Genomic DNA, 20,836 nt, shown 5'->3' with positions numbered 1-20,836 from the left:
AAAAAAAACCAAAAAACTCCACGAGAACCTAGGTCTTCCAACTTAAGAACCAGTGATCACTCTACTAGAAAAGTTCTTCTTTAACTTTAGTGTGAAAATAAATAAAGGTTGAAATGCAGTTTCTATTTCAAAAGGTCTGGGTTGGGATCTGAGAATCCGTATTTTGCATAGGCCTGTGGGTGAGAATAAGCCACTGGTGTTGGCTTGTGGACACCTTTGAGAAGCATGGTGGAAACACTATATCCCAGGAGGGACCTAGTTTACTGTGAAGGATATCTACATGAAGTAGGTATCAAATATATATATATATATATATAACATTTGTTAACAATTTAAATATGAATAACTAATTCTTGGAAATGTTTAGATGAAAACAAAACCCAAGAAACCTTCTACAGAGAATCAGCTCAACTCGCAGCCCAGAAAATGCGCTTACTGTGATAGTCCTAAGAACGTAGGGACTTCTAGTATTCATGATACGCCACACATGAAAACCAACGCACCAAGAATCCCGAGGGTTGGGATTAGTTCCCCCAAATTACAGATGAGCAAACACATTCAGACATCTTATTTTGTCCAAGGTCATACTGCTTGAGAACAGAAGGGAATGGATTAGAACCTAGCCAATTCCTAAGGTCATGCTTCTGTTATACTCACAGCCCCACACGTGGATATTATTTGTACACATAAACATGCTTTAGACGTGACACATATACAAATATGCACGTTAGCATTTCTCTAAGCAGTCTACAGTTTTCAAGAGTCAGAGATCAGTGAGAGGAAACGAATGTGTTCACCAAACTCTAGAATTGTGTGCCTTCTGATGTAGCTCAGGCAACACCATTAATATTGTCAAAATTAAAGGGGTCTCTTCAAAACAGTCCCGTTCGATTGGGGGGAGGGAGTTAGAAGGCTGGGGGGGAAAGAGTGAGCAGCAAATGACAAGCACTACAAACAAGATTCCATCATCTATAACTTAGATTTCATGCAGTATATTTAGTGCAAACCCTGGCACTTTATACAAATAGCTTGTCACGTAAAGTGCAAACAACTCTCTTTTGACAAAGTGATACGGCTTTGGAGCTGGGTTAACTGCTTTATATACTGCAAAGCTCTTTAAGTGACAAATGAAAGCAGAGTCTTGAAATTACAATGATATGGAATTACCGCACAAATTCTTTCTGGTTTGATGGGGGTTGTGGGGAGGGAGCAAAAGGATAGCATTCTGCAATTAATTAAAAAGAAAATCTGAGAGGATATGAAGTCAGAGGTTTCTAATCTTGACTCTGTAAAATGGACTTTGAAGATACTGGCACAAAATCGAGATATGGTCCCAAAAACTTCAAATGAGATGTACAATGTTGTTTAAAGATCTGGCTGAAGTGCTTCTTTTGACCTAAAATATGCCCAGCACGGGTGCAGTAATTATCTCTGCTAGAGATGTTTGGTGTGCTGGCATTGAAACCTTTCGATATGTTTGATAATGTAGCTTTTTGTGTACACACACTGCTTGCCCAAGCTGTCTACATCAGTGGCATGTTCAAATGAAGCCAAATAATTTAAAAGGCTCTGCTTTCATGCTGGCTTTATTTAGCTTGAATAAACATTGCCAGTCCATCTCATATAAAACCTCACTTCATAAATGCAGCTGCCCTGTGCTCATCTCTTAATAAGGATTTGTACAAAGAGACCGGTTGGGCAACATAGCTCTGATAGATGATTAATAAGAAATATAGGATTTCTTTCTTAAAAATCATACTATGACCATAAGAGGGAAAATTCATTATCCATAAATCAAAAGGAGCAAAGGATTTCAGTTGTATCAGAAGCCTTATCTGACTTCAATCTGACAGTTAACTTTAGGCCGTAAATGATTAAATAAAAGTCTAAGTTCACCCAAGCCTGGCAAAAATAAAACTCAAAGCCCAGAAACTTCAAATAACATAAGAAAAAGTCACAGAATTTTCAACCTCAAAAAGAAATGGAGAGGAGATGTATGATAGGATGGAAACTGTGATTTCAGATGGAGGGTCTCTTTTGCTGTTTGTGTTTTTCAGAACTAGATTTAAATTTTGCAATACCTTCCAACAGAAAATAAAGTTTTGAGAGTAATGTGACCGATTTTAACTTTTTAAAGAAAACTTAAATTGAGATATTGCGTTTATAAAATGTGGCCGCAAAATCTTTAACATCCCTTCCAGTGACAGGTAGGGGGTCTATCTCCTTGAGTCTGGTGGGCTCGGTAAGTACTCTGACCAAGAGAATTCAGCCAAACTTACTCTGCCCAGGTCTTAAGAAACTGTTGTGTCTCCACTTACTCTCTTGAAACACCAGCTCTTAAAGTCATGAACTGTTCTAAGGTAAGAAGTCTGACCATCTTGAGGTCAACATGTCCCGAGAAAGCCCATTTAGATAGCCCCAGGGGGTGGGGCGGGGAGAGAGAAGGCGCAGGGGAGAACCTAACTGACTTTCTGCCATTGGAGTCGCCCCAGTCGAGGTACCAGACTTTACTGGATGAGATAATCCAATCATCCTTGCACTGCCCTTTGCGAATCCCTGACCCACACCATTGTGAGATATAATACCAACAAACTGTTTTCAGCTGTTACGTTTTTCAATGGTTTATTACACAGCAATAGGTATCCAGAACATATAGTAAGGCGGGATAATCTTAAGTGTGCCACTCTGCATTTTTGCATATGTATACACACAGGTAACCAGGACCCAGACAGTGAAACACTGTTTCCATTACTCCAGAAGACTCCCTCTGCCCCTTCCCAGACAGTGCCCTCAATAAACTACCTCCCACCTACACACACACACACACACACACACACACACACACACACACACGTAAGCGCTATTCTAACTTCTATCACCATTGGTCAGTTCTGTCAGTTCTTTAATTTTCCAATACAGCACATCATACAGTAGGTACTCTTCAGTAGCCAGCTTCTTTCATTCAACTGTCTCTGAGATTCATTAATGTTGCTGCACGGGACAGTAGGTGGTATGCTTTCAACTGCTGTGAAGTATTCCATTTTAGAAGTCTACTACATTTATCCATTTGGTGACTGAAGGACATCTGGGCTGCTTCTAGTTTGGGTTTTTCTAAAGAAAGCTGTTATGAACATTCTTCTCCAGTCTTTTGGTGGGTAAATGCATTCATTTTGGGGGTATAAACCTAGGAGTAGGGTTTCTGAACTTTGGGGTAGGGTGTATGTTGACAAAGGATTGGTTCAGATTCTGACTACTTAGGGATCTGCTCATCAGTGTTGTGTTGTAGTTTCTTCTGTCCCTGTATCTAGCAAATATTGAGAAATAATCATGCCAAGCCTTAAATTAAGCTATTTATGATTTGTCCTTCCATATTTGACCTCTCCTGACTAACTGCACAGTAGTATTGTTCTCAACAATGTCTACTGTCATGAAGATGACACTGTTCTTGGAAAAATCCTATCAGGCAAAGTCAACCTCTAAAATGGCATTGTAATAAATATGCAGAAATGTCACTTTTTGCATTAGCCCAAAGGTTTTGTATAGCTTAAGGATATGTGCAGTAAGCTAACTATAAAAATAGAAACTTGACAGTGGGTATGTACGTGTGTGTCAAAATAATATTACTCTTCCTGGGAGTATGGAAGAAAAAATGACACAATACCCACCCACATGATTTTTATAGATCTGCCTCTTTGCCAGATGTCACCTTTTATAAGCTGCTTTATAAAAACATGACAGTATAAGTGCAATAGTGTGTTTACTGCTTGATAAACTTTAGTAATAAACTTAGGATTGGCTGGAAATTAAAGCCTTAGGGAACCCGTTCATTAAGCATTTAGGACAAGTGAATAAACAAAAAAATGCAAACTGTTAAGTGCTCAATGTATGCAGATCAAGGTACTGGCAGCAAGCACTATTTCTCAGTAGGGATGTCTTACAGAAATATCTGCCAGTTTCCGTGCCTCTGAGCTAAACACATTACAGCCAAACCTAAAGGATGCCGCTCGCAGCGCTACCAATTGGAGTGAAATCTAGAACCTTAACAAACGCTATAGGCTCACCAGAAACACATTAAGCCTTTTCCTAAAGTGTTCTGTAACTCAGCACAGCGTATCTTACATATGGCAAACGGCGTTTCCAACAACTATTTTTCTGAAAAGACTTCAGGAATTTCTTAAATAGCACACACTCACTATTTTCTTTATTGGTGGGGTATATATAGCAGTGTTTCTTGAAGAATACCCTGAGGATTGTTGAATTATCTATAGTGACTGGTAAAAATAGAGATTCCAGAGTCCACTCTTAACTGATTGAAACAAAATCTCTGAGGTAAGAGGCCCAAGAAACAATGTTTAATTAAGTGACTCCAAATGATTCTTATTCACAATAAAATTTGTAAACCACAGCCGTACAGGAGTCTTAAAATAAATTTTCAGGGCAAAGTATATGTTTCCAGTAATATGTCAATTTGAAGTGAATAATATATATTCTTAAAACCTTAAGGTTCAATTTTTTACTCAACTTTAGATTTTAAAAGAATCAAACAACTTGTATCCATTTAAATTACTTTTTTCCTTATAGGTATGTACGAGGATCAATCAAACAAAGTCTAGTTAAAGACTTTTGAAAATCAATCCCTGTAACAAATACATACATCACTAAACTTTTCTGAGGATTCTACTTACTCTGGGACTGACATTTGTAATCTTTGATAAACATGAAATGCAGCAACTCTCAAAATGAAACCATCCCTTTATCAGAGGGTCTGTTAGAATTCCTCTGTTTCTCATTAGATTTTTCTGTTGCTTACTCTTCACAATGAAATCCATCCATACCCAAACTTCATGGATACTGCAATAGTTAACTACCACAAAGTGACCGACATGCAGTCTGCGTGGGATGGAGCCTCATAAAAACGCTAATAAAAATATTAAAATAATGATATTATCTTTCTGTTAACAAATCACTACACCAAGGAGACAGCTAATACGTAGGAGAAACTGTCAAAACTCCATAGATGCTACAGAACATTAGTACTGGGAATTACTAATCCAAGATTCCACATTGGCCACCTAAAAAAGCTCAACACATCCTGACACAATGCAGCGACGAAGCAGTAGAGGATTTTCTGGACATGAGACATACTGAAAATCCTATCAAATCACAATAAGAAGCAAAGAGTACCTGCCTCTTTCCTTGGAAGTTAAAAGGAAGATTTTCTTCTCTGAAAAGAACAGCACTGAATCGAGAGTGAAATAGAAATCAGAAAAATAAACTATGGGGAAAGTTGGAGAGAAAGGTATGGGATTAGTAGAGGGAGATGTTCCTTCATAAAAAGAACCTAGTTGTTTAAAAAGAGAGAAAGAGAAAGAAAGAAAAAAAGCCTTCAGGAAGCAGTGAAATATATCAAGTAAATTCCACCCAAGCCCCAAGTCTCTATCCTTTGGGCCTTGTCACAACACATACACCTCATCAGAAGGGTCAAAATCACAATTACTGGCATCCTGAACATGTGATGTGATGGAGGGAGCATCACAGTCCTCGTCAGCAGAACTATACTCCTGTTGGACTATAGTACTCATTACCTGACATTTTATGAGTTTACTATCTCTGTATTAAGTTCCTATTAGTGCTGTAACAAGTTAACTATAAACTTCGTGGCTTAGAATGACACAGATTTATTCTCTTACAGTTTTGGAGGCCAGAAGTCTGAAGTCAGTTTCACAGGGCTGAAGGCAAGATGCTGACTGGGCTGCTTCCTTCTGGTGGCTTGAAGGGGAGAATCCATTTCCATGCCTTTTTCAGTTTCTAGTGGCGGCCTGTATTCCTTGGTTTGTGACCTCTTCTGCAATCTTCAAAGAGCATCACTGCAATCTCTGCCTCTGTTGTCATATTTCCTTTTTTCTAATGCTGACTCTCTTGCCTCCCTCTTACAAAGACCCTTTAATTATGCTGGGCCTACCCAGATAATTTGGGATATCTCATCTCAAGATTCTTTTTTTGTTGTGTTTTGGGGTTTTTTCGTTTGTTTTCTTTCTTTCTTTCTTTTTTTTTTTTGCAGTACGCAGGCCTCTCACTGTTGTGGCCTCTCCCGTTGTGGGGCACAGGCTCCAGACGCGCAGGCTCAGTGGCCATGGCTCACGGGCCCAGCCGCTCTGCGGCATGTGGGATCCTCCCAGACCGGGGCACAAACCCGTGTCCCCTGCATCGTCAGGCAGACTCTCAACCACTGCGCCACCAGGGAAGCCCCTGTTTTATTTTTTAATAGATCTTTATTGGAGTATAATTGCTTCACAGTACTGTGTTAGTTGCTGTTGTACAACAAAGCGAATCAGCCATATGCATACACATGTCCCCATATCCCCTCCCTCTTGAGCCTCCCTCCCATACCCCCTATCCCACCCCTCTAGGTCATCGCAAAGCACTGAGCCGACCTCCCTGTGTATGCTGCTGCTTCCCACCAGCCAACTATTTTACATTCGGTAGTGTATATATGTCGATGCTACTCTCACTTTGCCCCAGCTTTGCCCTCCCACTCCATGTCCTCAAGTCCATTTTCTCTGTCTACCTCTTTACTCCTGCCCTGCAACTAGGTTCATCAGTACCATTTTTTTTCTTTTTAGATTCCATATATATGCGTTAGCATACGGTATTTGCTTTGCTTTTTCTGACTTACTTCACTCTGTATGACAGACTCTAGGTTCACCCACCTCACTACAAATAACTCAATTTCGTTTCTTTTTATGGCTGAGTAATATTCCATTGCATATATGTGCCACAACTTCCTTATCCATTCATCTGTCGATGGACGTTTAGGTTGGTTCCATGTCCTACTGTAAATAGTGCTTCAGTGAACATTGTGGTACATGTCACTTTTTGAATTATGGTTTTCTCAGGGTATATGCCCAGTAGTGGGATTGCTTGGTCATATGGTAGTTCTATTTTTAGTTTTTTAAGGGACTTCCACACTGTTTTCCACAGTGGTTGTATCAATTACATTCCGACCAACAGTGCAGGAGGATTTCCTTTTCACCACACCCTTTCCAGCATTTATTGTTTCTAGATTTTTTGATAATGGCCATTCTGACTGGTGTGAGGTGATACCTCATTGTAGTTTTGATTTGCATTTCTCTAATGATTAGCGATGTTGAGCATCTTTTCATGTGCCTCTTAGCCATCTGCATGTCTTCCTTGGTGAGATGTCTATTTAGGTCTTCAGCCCATTTTCTAACTGGATTGTTTGTTTTTGTGAAATTGAGCTCCATGAGCTGTTTGCGTATTTTGGAGCTTAATCCACTGTCTGTTGTTTCATTTGCAAATATTTTCTCGCATTCTGAGGGTTGTCTTTTTGTCTTGTTTATGGTTTCCTTTGCTGTACAAAAGCTTTTAAGTTTAATTAAGTCCCATTTGTTTATTTTTGTTTTTATTTCCATTACTCTAGGAGGTGGGTCAAAAAAGATGTTGCTGTGGTTTATGTCAAAGAGTGTTTTTCCTATGTTTTCCTCTAAGAGTGTTATAGTGTTTGGTTAAGTGTTTAACCCATTTTGAGTGTACTTTTGTGTATGGTGTCAGGAAGTGTTCTAATTTCGTTCTTTTAAATGTAGCTGTTCAGTTTTCCCAGCTCCACTTATTGAAGAGGCTGTCTTTTCTCCATTGTATATTCTTGCCTCCTTTGTCGTAAATTAGGTGCCCATAGGTGCGTGGGTTTATCTCTGGGCATTCTATCTTGTACCACTGATTTAAATTTCTGGTTTTGTGTCAATACCATACTGTCTTGATTACTGTAGCTTTGTGGTATAGTTTGAAGTCAGGGAGCCTGATTCCTCCAACTCCATTTTACTTTCTCAAGATCGCTTTAGCTACTCAGGGTCTTTGTGTTTCCATACGAATTGTAAAATTTTTTGTTCTAATTCTGTGAAAAATGCCATTGGTAGTTTGATAGGGATTGCATTGAATCTGTAGATTGCTTTGGGTAGTATAGTCGTTTTCACAATACTGATTTTTCCAATCCAAGAACATGGTATATTTATCCATCTGTTCATGTCATCTTTGGTTTCTTTCAACAGTGTTTTATATTTACTGAGTACAAGTCTTTCACCACCTTAGGCAGGTTTATTCCTAGGTATTTTATTCTTTTTGTTGCAGTGGTAAATGGGAGGGTTTCCTTAATTTCTCTTTCTGATTTTTTGTTGTTGGTGTATAGGAATGCAAGATTTCTGTGCATTAATTTTGTATTCTGCAACCTTACCAAATTCATTGATTAGTTCTAGTAGTTTTCTGGTGGCATCTTCAGGATTTTCTGTGTATAGTATCATGTCATCGGCAAACAGTGACAGTTTTACTTCTTCTTTTCCAATTCGTATTCCTTTTATTTCTTCTTCTCTGATTGCTGTGGCTAGGACTTCCAAAACTATGTTGAATAAGAGTGGCAAGAGTGGACATACTTGTCTTGTTCCTGATTTTAGTGGAAATGCTTTCAGTTTTTCACCATTGAGAATGATCTTGGCTGTGGGTTTATCATATGTGGCCTTTATTATGTTGAGGTAGGTTCCCTCTATGCTCACTTTCTGGAGAGTTTTTATCATAAATGGTGTTGAATTCTGTCAAAAGCTTTTTCTGCATCTATTCAGATGATCACATGGTTTTCATTCCTTAATTTGTTAATGTGCCATATCACATTGATTGATTTGCGTATATTGAAAAATCCTTGCATCCCTGGGATAAATCCCACTTGATCATGGTCTATGATCTTTTAATGTGCTGTTGGATTCTGTTTGCTAGTATTTTGTTGAGGATTTTTGCATCTATGTTCATCAGTGATATTGGCCTGTAGTTTTCTTTCTTTGTGACATCGTTGTCTGGTTTTGGTATCAGGGTGACGGTGGCCTCATAGAATGAGTGTGGGAGTGTTTCTCCCTCTGCAATTTTTTGGAAGAGTTTGAGAAGGATGGGTGTTAGCTCTTCTCTAAATGTTTGATAGAATTCGCCTGTGAAGCCACCTGTTCCTGGACTTTTGTTTGTTGGAAGATTTTTAAATTACGGTTTCTATTTCATTGCTTGTGACAAGTCTGTTTATGTTTTCTAATTCTTCCTGGTTCAGTCTTGGAAAATTGTACCAAGAATTTGTCCATTTCTTCATGGTTGTCCATTTTATCGGCATATAGTTGTTTGTAGTAGTCTCTTATAATCCTTTGTATTTCTTCAGTGTCAGTTGTGATTTCTCCTTTTTCATTTCTAATTTTATTGATTTGCGTCCTTCTCCCTTTTTTGCTTGAGTCTGGCTAAGGGTTTATCAATTTTGTTTATCTTCTCAAAGAACAAGTTTTAGTTTTATTGATCTTTGCTATTGTTTTCTTGGTTTCTATTTCATTTATTTCTGCTCTGATCTTTATGATTTCTTTCCTTCTACTGACTTTGGGTTTTCTTTGTTCTTCCTCTAGTTATTTTAAGGGTAGGGTTAGATTGTTTATTTGAGGTTTTTCTTGTTTCATTAGATCAGATTGTATTGCTGTAAACTTCCCTCTTAGAACTGCTTTTGCTGCATCCCATAGGTTTTGGGTCTTCGTGTTTTCATTGTTACTTGTTTCTAAGTATTTTTTTAAATTTCTTCTTTGATTTCTCCAGTGATCTCTTGATTATTTGGTAGCACACTGCTTAGTCTCCGTGTATTTGTGGGTTTTTTTTTTTACAGTTTTTTTTCCTGTAATTGATTTCCAGTCTCATAGCATTGTGGTCAGAAAAGATGCTTGATATGATTTCAATTTTCTTAAATTTTCCAAGGCTTGATTTGTGACCCAAGATGTGATGTATCCTGGATAAAGTTCCATGTGCACTTGAGAAGAAAGTATATTCTGCCACTTTTGGGTGGAATGTTCTATAAATGTCAATTAGATCTATCTGGTCTATTGTGTCATTTAAAGCTTGTGTTTCCTTCTTTATTTTCTGTTTGGATGATATTTCCGTTGGTTTAAGTGGGGTGTTAATGTCCCCTACTATTATGGTGTTACTGTCGATTTCCCCTTTCATGGTTGTTAGCATTTGCCTTATGTATTGAGGTGCTCCTATGTTGGGTGCATAAACATTTATAATTGTTATATCTTCTTCTTGGATTGATCCTTTGATCATTATGTAGTGTCCCTCCTTATCTCTTGTAACAGTCTTTATTTTAAAGTCTATTTTATCTGATACAAGTATTGTTACTCTAGCTTTCTTTTGATTTCCATTTGCATGTAATATCTTTTTCCATCCCTTCACTTTCAGTCTGTATGTGTCCCTAGGTCTGAAGTGGGTCTCTGGTAGACAGCATATCTATGGGTCTTGTTTTTGTATCCATTCAACCAGTCTTTGTCTTCTGGTCGGGGCATTTAATCCATTTACATTCAAGGTTATTATTGATATGTACGTTCCTATTACCATTTTCTTAACTGTTTTGGGTTTGTTTTTGTGGGTCTTTTTCTTCTCTTGTGTTTCCCACTTAGAGAAGTTTCTTTAGCATTTGTTGTAAAGCTGGTTTGGTGGTGCTGAATTCTCGTAGCTTTTGCTTGTCTGAAAAGCTTTTGACTTCTCCATCCAATCTGAATGAGATCCTTGCTGGGCAGAGTAATCTTGGTTGTAGGTTTTTCTCTTTCATCAGTTTAAGTATATCCTGCCACGCCCTTCTGGCCTGCAGAGTTTCCACTGAAAAATCAGCTGATAACCTCATGGGGATTCCTTTGTATGTTATTTATTTTTTTGCCCTTGCTGCTTTTAATATTTTTTCTTTGAATTTAATTCTTGTTAGCTTGATTAATATGTGTCTTGGTGTGTTTTCCCTAGGGTTTATCCTGTATGGGACTCTCTGTGCTTCCTGGACGTGGGTGACTATTTCCTTTCCCATGTTAGGGAAGTTTCCAACCATAATCTCTTCAAATATTTTCTCAGACTTTTTTTTTTTTTCTCTTCCTCTTCTGGGACCCCTATAATTCGAATGTTGGTGTGGTTAGTGTTGTCCCAGAGGTCTCTGAGACTGTCTTCAATTCTTTTCATTCTTTTTTCTTTATTCTGCTCCTCGGCAGTTATTTCTACCATTTTGTCTTCCAGCTCACTTATTTGTTCTTCTGGCTCAGTTATTCTGTTATTGATTCCTTCAATAAATAGCAATCAATTTTTTTTTTATTTTTTATTTCAGTTATTGTGTTGTTCAACTCTGTTTGTTCTTTAGTTCTTCTAGATCTTAGTTAAACATTTCTTGTATTTTCTCAATCCGTGCCTCCATTCTGTTTCCGAGATTCTGGATCATCTTTACTATCATTACTCTGAATTCTTTTTCAGGTAGATTACCTTCTTCCTCTTCATTTATTTGGTCTGGTAGGTTTTTACCTTGCTCCTTCATCTGTGACATAATTTTTTTGCTGTCTCTTTTTCTTTTCTTTTCTTTTTTTTTTTAATTAGTGGGAGTTCCTGTTTTACTGTTTGTTTGGCCTGAGGCTTCCAACACTGGTGTTTGTAGGCTATTGGGTAGAGCTGGGTCTTGGTGCTGAGATGAGGAACTCTGTGAGACCTCACTCTGATGAATATTCCCTGGGTTCTTACATTCTCTGTTAGTCCAGTGGTTCGGACTCAGAACTCCCACCGCAGGAGCTCCAGCCCAACCCCAGACTCATGAACCAAGATCCCACAAGCTGTCGGTTCACTTCGGGGTTCCTCCCATCTCCTTGGGTGTCAGAGTTCCCCACCACCGGCTGGCAGGCGCCCTAGTTGTGGGGAGGTGCTAACTCCATGTCTTCCCACACCACCATCCTGACTCCACCTGTCATCTCCAGATTCTTAATCACATCTGCAAAGACCCTTCTGCCACAGAAGGCAACATTGACAGGCTCCAGGAACTAAGAATGTGAGCCTATTTGCAGGTCATTATTCAACCTCCATAATCTCTGAATTTTCCTTTTAAAACTTATTCATTTACTCATTCATCTACCCACCCACTGACCCCCCCTTCACTCCACAGGAGTTGGTTGGTCAGGCCATACAGTATGGCCAAGCAAACCGTATGCAATGAATTTTCAAAAGATGTGCTGACAAATTGATCAATATGTAAAATTGATTTTTACTGCAAATGAGTATATGTTCTGACAGGATGATGTTTCTCAGAAACAAACAAACAAACAAACATTGAGCAGAATAGGTGATAGAGTACTGTATAGATTAGGATAACTAGCTGCCAGTAAAAGGGCAGAGACAGTGCTTAATGTTAAAGGCACGCTAGAGAAATGTACCAGATTTTCTGGAATGTACAGACCGTGTTTACAGGACGATAAAGGAATTTCCCTTATGAGCATGTTAAAGACCACGTCAAGGACAGAAAATGGCCCAACTCAAACTGCAGCAGGTCCACAGTGAGACCAAATGAATAAAGTATCAATAATAACTGTGGAAGCTTCCAGAGATGATGTGGCAAGCTGTTCCTCTCCAGTGGTGATTTTACTGTAATTATCGTAATGTGTTTTGGGTTGCTGACTTTCTGCCTTTCCACACCAGTATGGATCCCTGGTCCTGGGGATGGAGGCATCTTTCCATAATCTTTTGGGTGGAGGCTGGGGAGGGGGGAAAATGCCTATGTATCACAGGATTCTTTTAGGAAGAAAAAGAGGGAAACTCAGTTAATCCACTAAGAGGGGGCACCAGAGCATCTCTGCACAAAAACACAGTCACTTGGGGCTCTTGGTACCTCGGTTTAAAGTGCTCCACAGGATGGCAGCTTATGCCTGAATTTCTCCCACACAAGGTCCCTCTCAAGTGAATTTCCATAGGTACAACCCAGTCCCTATTTCAAGTAAAACCATTTAAAGTAAACTTTTCAAATTCAGTGAAAATCATCCAGCCGTTCCCACACTTTCATGAAAACAATGACAATATGAAGCTTCCCCTTTATTTTCAGTTTGTTTATCCTGTGTAAAGTTCTAGAAGCAAGCACACTCACTAAAGGAAAAGAAGAGCCGGAGTGGGGGGAGGGGGCACAGGGAGACAGTGGCAACATTACTGTGAGTGAGTAGTGTGAAGAAGAAAATATTTTCAGGACCAAACCTCAAAATAAAATTTGAGTGCCCCAAGTAAACACAAATGAAGCAACAACAAGTGACAAAAATGGCTAACTGGAGATAAATTTTTTTCTACATTTCTAATCACATCACAAATAGTCTCCAATAAAGAAGCATTTTAACAGGTGCACACTAAAAAAAATGCTTTTTACTTTGATTTAAATTCAAGTGTTATGCCTTGTCCAACAACTGTAATGGGAGAAAGACTGTATATCCTGAATGCTACATTTGAACTAGGTGACAATTCTCTTCCTGGTATCAATTTCAGACATTCATATAAATCTTAAAAAAAATGATAAAGTTACTGACCTAAAAGCATCCAATGAGTAAACATATACATTTCTATGAAATGTGTGCTATAAATCAAAAATTACAAGTAACACAGAAGATGGATATTTATAATTAGTGAGATATAAATTTGAAATAGGGGAACTTATTAATATTTTAATCTTTCTGATAATTCTTTCAAACGACCTAATGTATTTATACCAGCAAATATTGCCTCAAGGACTCAAATGAAATCTAAATCATAATGATCACCCATTTAACTAATTTATTAAATCAAACATGTTCAATTATACACTAAATCTAATGATATGACCAGAATGAAGGCAGAGCTACAAATTTCAGTGAGAATTAAGAATATTATTAAAGGTCTTTTAACTTGTTATCTACTTGATCAGGGATACCCAAAACATGCTTGGCCCTCTTAGTTCTCTAGGATCAGGGTTTCCCCAACCAAAGATAATAGTTACCATAGCATTTGCTACACAGTACCCACCTTTCAAAGAATAGACAGCCAATATCTCATCTAATTCTTCAAGCAACTTGAGAAAGAGAGGTGTCCCTGTCCACACTTTCGATATGAGGAACCAAGCATTGAGAGATTTAATAACTTGCTCAAGATTACAAAACTAGTGGTTGACAGAAGAACCCCAAAGCCTATAGAGAAATTTCTGAAATCCAAGGACTTCCTATATATAAAAGGTACCCATCCAGGCTTCTCAACATAGATTCCATATCAGAATTTCCCATGGAAGTTTTTGGAAAAATACTTGTCCAGGCACACTTGCCCATACACATCTCCAAGTCATCATGATGTCTACTGTACATGCAGAAGTTCTAGTCTCTGTATTTCAAGAGATCCTGGGGGTACATTAGGACTGAAACTCCTGTTTTTTAGTAACAGTAGATCACAATGGTATCATAACTACTTGAAATAGATGGCATGCCTACAATGTTAAGGTGCTTTCACATATGTGACCACATGTGACATAACATTAACTTGGCAAGGGTGACAGGGAGAGACACTGGTTGTTATACCCAATTAAGGTTTGAGCCAACTGACACAAAGGAAGCATTGAGGCAGGAGACAGATGGGCTCCAGGTTAGACATTTACAGCCAGACTCCTGTTTATACTTCCAGATAAAAATAACAACAGAGTAAATAACTGGACTTTGCCTCTGGTGGACTAGTTAAGATAACAGTAATGGCAGGGGCAGAGAGGAGCTGAGCCCCGCCCAGATAAGAGATAAAGGGAATCACATAAGTGATTCAAACTATCACTCTCTCTCTGAGCCCGCCCATGAGTGTCTATTCACACATACTCTTTTTCCTCCTAATAAACACTTTACTTGTTTCACTACTTTCTATCTTTTTGTGAAAATTCATTTCCACAAAGCCAACGGGCCAGGGCCTTGTCACTGGCCTTGTGGTCTAGTGGCTAGGATTCAGCGCTCTCACTGCCGCGGCCTGACTTCAATCTCCGGTTGGGGAATGAAATCCTGCTTCGAGCCGCTACAGGTTGAGGCCACCCAAAATCAGCACCAACTTCCTGACCTTGGAGGCAACTCAAACGTTCTACAACCCAGTCTTTCTGTTTCATTAACAAGAAGTCTAAGGTCCAGAGAGGTGCCCTGACTTTCTCAAGATCACTCACTAGAAAACAAGGGTGCTCATTAGAATTCAGCTCCTAAAATTCCATATGCAATGCATTACTTCCAGTACCCTGGGCCTGCCCCCAGCCTTCTTACTTGAAGCACCATTTTCCCATTATTTTCACTCTGCCAATCACACAGATAATAAACAGAGAATGAGAATTTTGGAGCTGAAAGATTCCTACTGGGCAATTTTGAGTACTTCCTGAGGGCCATACACTTTCATATGTTGTCTTGTTAGACCACAGTGATCCAGTGTCCCCAAAGCTGCAGAAAATGTGACTTGCTCCAGGTCACACTGCAGGACTAAAGCAAGGCCAGGATCCTGGGGGTCTCCAGACTTCACACCAGGAGGCCGAGTGCACCAGGAGCAGTTCCCCAACCACAGTCACCTTCATGGTTTTGGTCACATCTTACGCCCCCTGTACTATCACTTGGTGTTTATTTTCTTTACATCTGCTCAGTTTGTCTTTAAATTACTTTGAAATATTCTCTCTCTCCTAGCAAACCAGTATCACCTACCACAGATAGAGAGTTAACCTTGTTAACCTTGAAACAAAAGAGATGCTAAACTCTTGCTAGAAGGGATCCCTGCCTGAGGCTCGAGTTTTCCCTTTTCGTGAATACAGGCATCAGTGAAGTGCCTGTGATGATCATGAGCCTTCTAGATATTCATGAATTCACCCCAAAGGTCATATAAAAGTGACCAGATTATTTCCACAGTGTTAATATGTCCCTCTAATTCTCATTCTTAGTACTCAAAGAACATGTCAGCACTTTATACGCAGAGAGTAAAATACCAACCTGGAGTTTTTTCATATTATTCATATACGTATTTTTATACATGATTAAAGGAAGAAAAACATGATGGAAATTTAGAAATATGAAGGCATGATACATATTTTATAATTACATTTTACTGTGTTCTGTTAAGTGACCAGAGGGTTTTTGAAGACACAGATGCTTCCAAATTAAATTATTGTTATTAAACCCCTTAAGCCTCATATTAACTTTAGACTGTCACTAGAAACTTTTGATAAATTAAATAATATGCAGTATATAAGCATCAGACATAGTTTAATATATTTAAAATAGATTCTTAGTTTAATATATTTAAAATAGATTCTTACACATCTGTAAGCGCAAACTAAGACTTGAAATGTTTTAAATACATTTTTCCTTTAGTGAAAACGTTTTGTTTTGATTTGTTTTTCAGAAATCTAATTAATGAAAGCTACAGAGCAATAATCTAGCATAGAGAAATGCCTTGAGAGTTGGGATTTTTTAACGCTTACCACTAAATTCATTCTGTTGCTAAAAATGATTTTTTTACTTTGAATCTAATAGGATTTGGTGAATAAAATAATAATGTGAATATGTAGCTAAATTTCCAATAGTAGAAGAAATTTCACATGTAATAAACCAAACCAAAAGGGAATTAATAATACAGAGTCAAACTACAATGTCCACTTCAGAATGAAATTGAATCAGTGTTCCTTGCCCTGCAAGGAGGGTATTTGTTGAAGCAAAGGGGACCAAGAAGATTAGCTTTACAGGATAATCATGTTATGTTACACTTTAATTGAATGTACTTACATTTTGAACTATACAATTGTTTTTGTAATGTTTCCAAATGTGTATAATCATCAGCCGTGTAATGGTAGGTTTCTACTTAAGTTTTGCAATCAAAGGAGAACAGAAATCAAATACATCTAGTGTGGGCACTTCACATCACTTAAAACAAAACAGATAAGCATTTGACCATCAGCGAGCAGGAAATTTACCAATGTACTAAATTTTACACGCATCCCCCTGCCCGATCATACAGTAAATGGTAATTACTTTATACTGAAAAGATGCACAGGGACTTCCCTGGTGGTCCAGTGGGTAAGACTCCATACTCCCAATGCAGGGGGCCTGGGTTCAATCCCTGGTCAGGGAACTAGATCCCACGTGCATGCCACAACTAAGAAGCCCGCATGCCGCAACTAAGACCCAGTGCAGCCAAAATAAAGAAAGAAAGATTTAGAAAAAGAAAGAAAGAAAGAAAGATGCACAGTCTCCCTCACCAGAATTCTCTCCCTTTGCCAAGAGCTACCAGCAGTAGTAACCATCAGCTAAGGGATGGAGCTGGAGTAAAACATACTCCTTCGCTGTGACCATATCTCCCCTCCGTTGAAGAAAAGACATGTAAAAATGCTTTCTAGAGGAAGCATTTTCTGAGGCTAAAGAAATACCTCCATTTTTTCCACCGCCTTTCTATTAGTGGACCCCAATAACTGAAAAATCACACTCTACTTTCCAGATTTAAAATTGATAGAACCTGGCAATGTTAATTATGTAAGTGAGAGGAGACAAGAAGTGGAAAATGCCGGAAGCAAATGTGGAAAATGAGGCTCAAGCTCTCCTCACTGAGTCTTCCCAGCCACTTCATGTACATTACACTCACTTCAGATATACTGTAGAATTCTTCCAAAGATTAGAGACAAGAATATGGATTTTTAAACACACCCAGGTTTGAGATCCACGACTATGTCCTGACTGAATAACTTGTCGCTACTGTATTAGGTTCCCAGAGGAAACAGAATCCACCTCAGATGGTCCAAAAGCAGAGGCTCTATTGAAGTTTTCTTAACAGAGGAGCAAGTAGGGAAAGGAACCAGCAAGGGACACGGAGGCACTCAGAGTAGCAACAGCAGGAAGCCAGGGCGTCCCTGCTCCCCAGAAGGCAAGGGGAGGCAATGGTTCTACCACAGCCCAGGGAGGCTGGGCTGGATGTGGGCAACCAGGAAGGGTAGCCATGGTCAACTGCAGTGTTCAGTCAGGGGAGAAGCAGGGGAGACAATCCCAACTGCTTTCTGCTTCAGTCCTCCAACTTCTTGCCTAACCACCACATTAGTCAATCCCAGATCCAAGGGAGACTGGGCAGTGTTGTACACAGGACAGAAAGGGGTAGAGACTGGACAGAGAATAAGGCAGAAGGGGCAGAGGCAGAGATGTGGGTGAAAGTGGCAGAGTAAGCAACACACTGAACAATGACAATCAAAACAAAATCATCCTGGCTGAGAACAGACATGAATCTCTGAAATTCCATACACTCTTACACAGAAGATTACAAAAAAGACCAATGATCAGGATGTTCCCCATGGGTGCGCAATGACCTATTCCAAGCCAAAACTCTGTCCTGATTTATGCTGTGGTCTTTTCAAGGGGGAGCTTCCCCACCCAGGTCCCAGTCTTCAAATATTGGAACCAACAGTCCCCCTGGAGTCAGCAATAAATGAAAATGGTGCCTTTAATTTCAAATTATTAAGTAACACATTGATGAATAACCATGGCATGATTAGTTAATTCAGGACCTCAGTGCACAATGGAAGAATCCATCCATTCATTACCTGCTCAAGTAATTCTTTCGTCCCAGCAACTTTAAAAACCAAGGAAAATTACTGTCCCTTAGTGAAGCCTAGTGAATTTCATATGCATTTAATTAGGTAACTTACAGCTCAAGGAGGAGAACCATGGCAAATAGTTGTTCTTTTCGAATTAGAAGAATAGACTATTCCATGGGCAATACTGATGTTTCTCGTACCTACTTACACAGGAGTTTTCCTACTTTTTTTTTTTTTTTTTTAGTTTAGCTAACTGTTTTAACATTTAATGAAGCTTTTGTGACCACTGTTCTCTGGCTGAAAAAAACAGCCACGAGCAGCCTCCCTATGGGCAAAATACACCTTATTCCTCACCAGCGGCCACTGGCGATCCACCACCACCAGAGGATTTTAACAAAAACATCTTACGCGCAAACAGAAAAACAAACCGAGAATATGGATCACCAGGCAATGCTTCTACTGATCATAAAGGTGCTTTACCTTAACCTACAGTAATGATCCTAGCCCAGCGGCTCAGAGCAGGCACTTCACTTCTTTTAAACCGAGGAACAACCTGAAGTGGGATAAATGGGTTAGACTTGGGGAGGAGGTTTAGTGGGGAACTAGCCGCAGAAAGTACAGAATCTTGAGACTGTACAGCTATTCCGTTTGCATTTCTACCTGTCTTCAAGGGAACGTCCAGGCAAAGAAGGGTAGTGGGAACCAAGCTGGCTGCCCTGTTTGTGATTCCCTCTATCTTAGTTGTGTCCCCTCCTCTGATGCCCCCGGCCGCTTCACACACAGATGAAGAAACTCAGAGGATGACACACATTTTGTAGCTACCAGTGAAGTATATATATATATATATATATGTGTGTGTGTTAATGTTTCTATAGATCTTTAAAATTTTTTGTGCCATATATGGCAAGTAAACATTCCTACTGTACACAAGGACCAGAAGGCAAAGACAAAACCATTTTATTTGGTATGATCAAGATTAAAAATTCACTGCCTTGGAATTTCAGATAATTTATAGTTGACTGTGGTAAGCTACATAATGGATCTGATGAGCTCATCAATATATTTGGCAAACATGGCTGTGCAATGTGGCGATAACATATTTCCAATCTCCAGGTCTTGATAATTCACTCTGTGTTTCACAAACAATCGGGCTCCTAGGTTTCCAAGGGATTCTAAGCACATCGCTCAGACTGACAGAGCAAGTATTCCAGACAATTGGTTCCCTGAGGGTCAAGACAGTGATGCTCGATCAGGATTCAAACGGGTCATAAACCCTTCATGGATCTCTCTCAAGTGGGTGGTGATGTCTCCCTAGGGCCGCTCATCATTTGCTGCTACAGTCAAGCACTTGTCATTATAGACAAACACCCCGTCAGTCTTAGGTACTCATCCAATCAAGTCTTACTGCAACCAGGGAAGAGAACCAGCAGTACAAAGAAGTCCAAAGAGAAAAATTAGGCATGCGTGTCTATTGAGGCATGACTGCTCACTGCTATGCACTTCATTTCTCTATCTGCGCTTTCAGCATTACCACAAAATTCAGCACCTGTTTACCTATTCTGACTGCAGACATCTAAATCATTCTAGGACCATATATATCAAAAGCCCTAAAACACCAAACCCATTTCTAGGAATTTATCCTAAGGTAGTAACTGGACAAGTGCCTAAAAGATGTACGTACAAGGTTGTTTGCTGCTGTGTTCTTTACAGAAGCAAAAGACTGGAAACACATCAATCTCAGTTTCGTTGTCCCCTGAGCTGGACTGCAAAATCTTATTTACACCTGTCACAATTACATCTTGCCACCTAATGCCAGGAGCAGACTACAGACGGCTTTCAGCTAAAGGAACATCACAGTCCTGAGGGCTTTGGAAAACAGAAAGCCAACGTTGCATGTATTTTAAAGCAGAAGCTCCAGTCCCCCGTCTTGCTCACATCTCTTAGTTCCCTGAAAGGTGGCCAGACCTAATCTTTATTGTACAAACAGAACGTCAACCACTCCTTATTAAAACTTCTTCCAAGTCTTTCTGTCGCACCAGGCCCCTCTGCATGCCTGGGCATGGGTTTGAAGACCCTGCATGATCTAAGTCTTTCTTACTTCCCAGCCCACCTACCCTACTGCCGCTCCTGTCCTCTCCCACTCTGTGCTCCAGCCACACTGGATTTCACCAACCACTCTTACCTTTAGGCCTTTGTACATGCTGTTCATTCATTCGGCCTGGAATGCCCTTCCTTAACTTCCTCAGCCCAGTTACTGCGACCTGCCCTGTCATTCTCAGAGGCCTGTCCTCACTCCTCTCCCACTCTTTCCATGGGTGCGCCCGGTGTCCTCCCCCCATGCATGTGTTTCCACGCTCGTTGGTACCTTATCCATGATATTGTAACTGTCTGTTTTCTTATCTGTCTTCCCCGTGGCACTCTTAAGCACCTTGG

At 39.6% G+C, this 20,836-nt stretch overlaps 1 protein-coding gene across 15 annotated transcripts in view; it reads right to left on the bottom strand.

The window, feature by feature from the left end:
• The window catches only part of FHIT (fragile histidine triad diadenosine triphosphatase), a 1,448,428-nt gene that overhangs the window by 556,027 nt on the left and 871,565 nt on the right, over positions 1-20,836 (bottom strand). The gene's annotated exons all lie outside the window — the stretch shown is intronic.

Source organism: Orcinus orca, chromosome 10 (genome assembly GCF_937001465.1).
Source record: "Orcinus orca chromosome 10, mOrcOrc1.1, whole genome shotgun sequence".
NCBI classification, from domain to species: domain Eukaryota; kingdom Metazoa; phylum Chordata; class Mammalia; order Artiodactyla; family Delphinidae; genus Orcinus; species Orcinus orca.
Note: the sequence above shows the minus strand (reverse complement) of the source record. Positions and strands in the feature narration are given on the sequence as shown.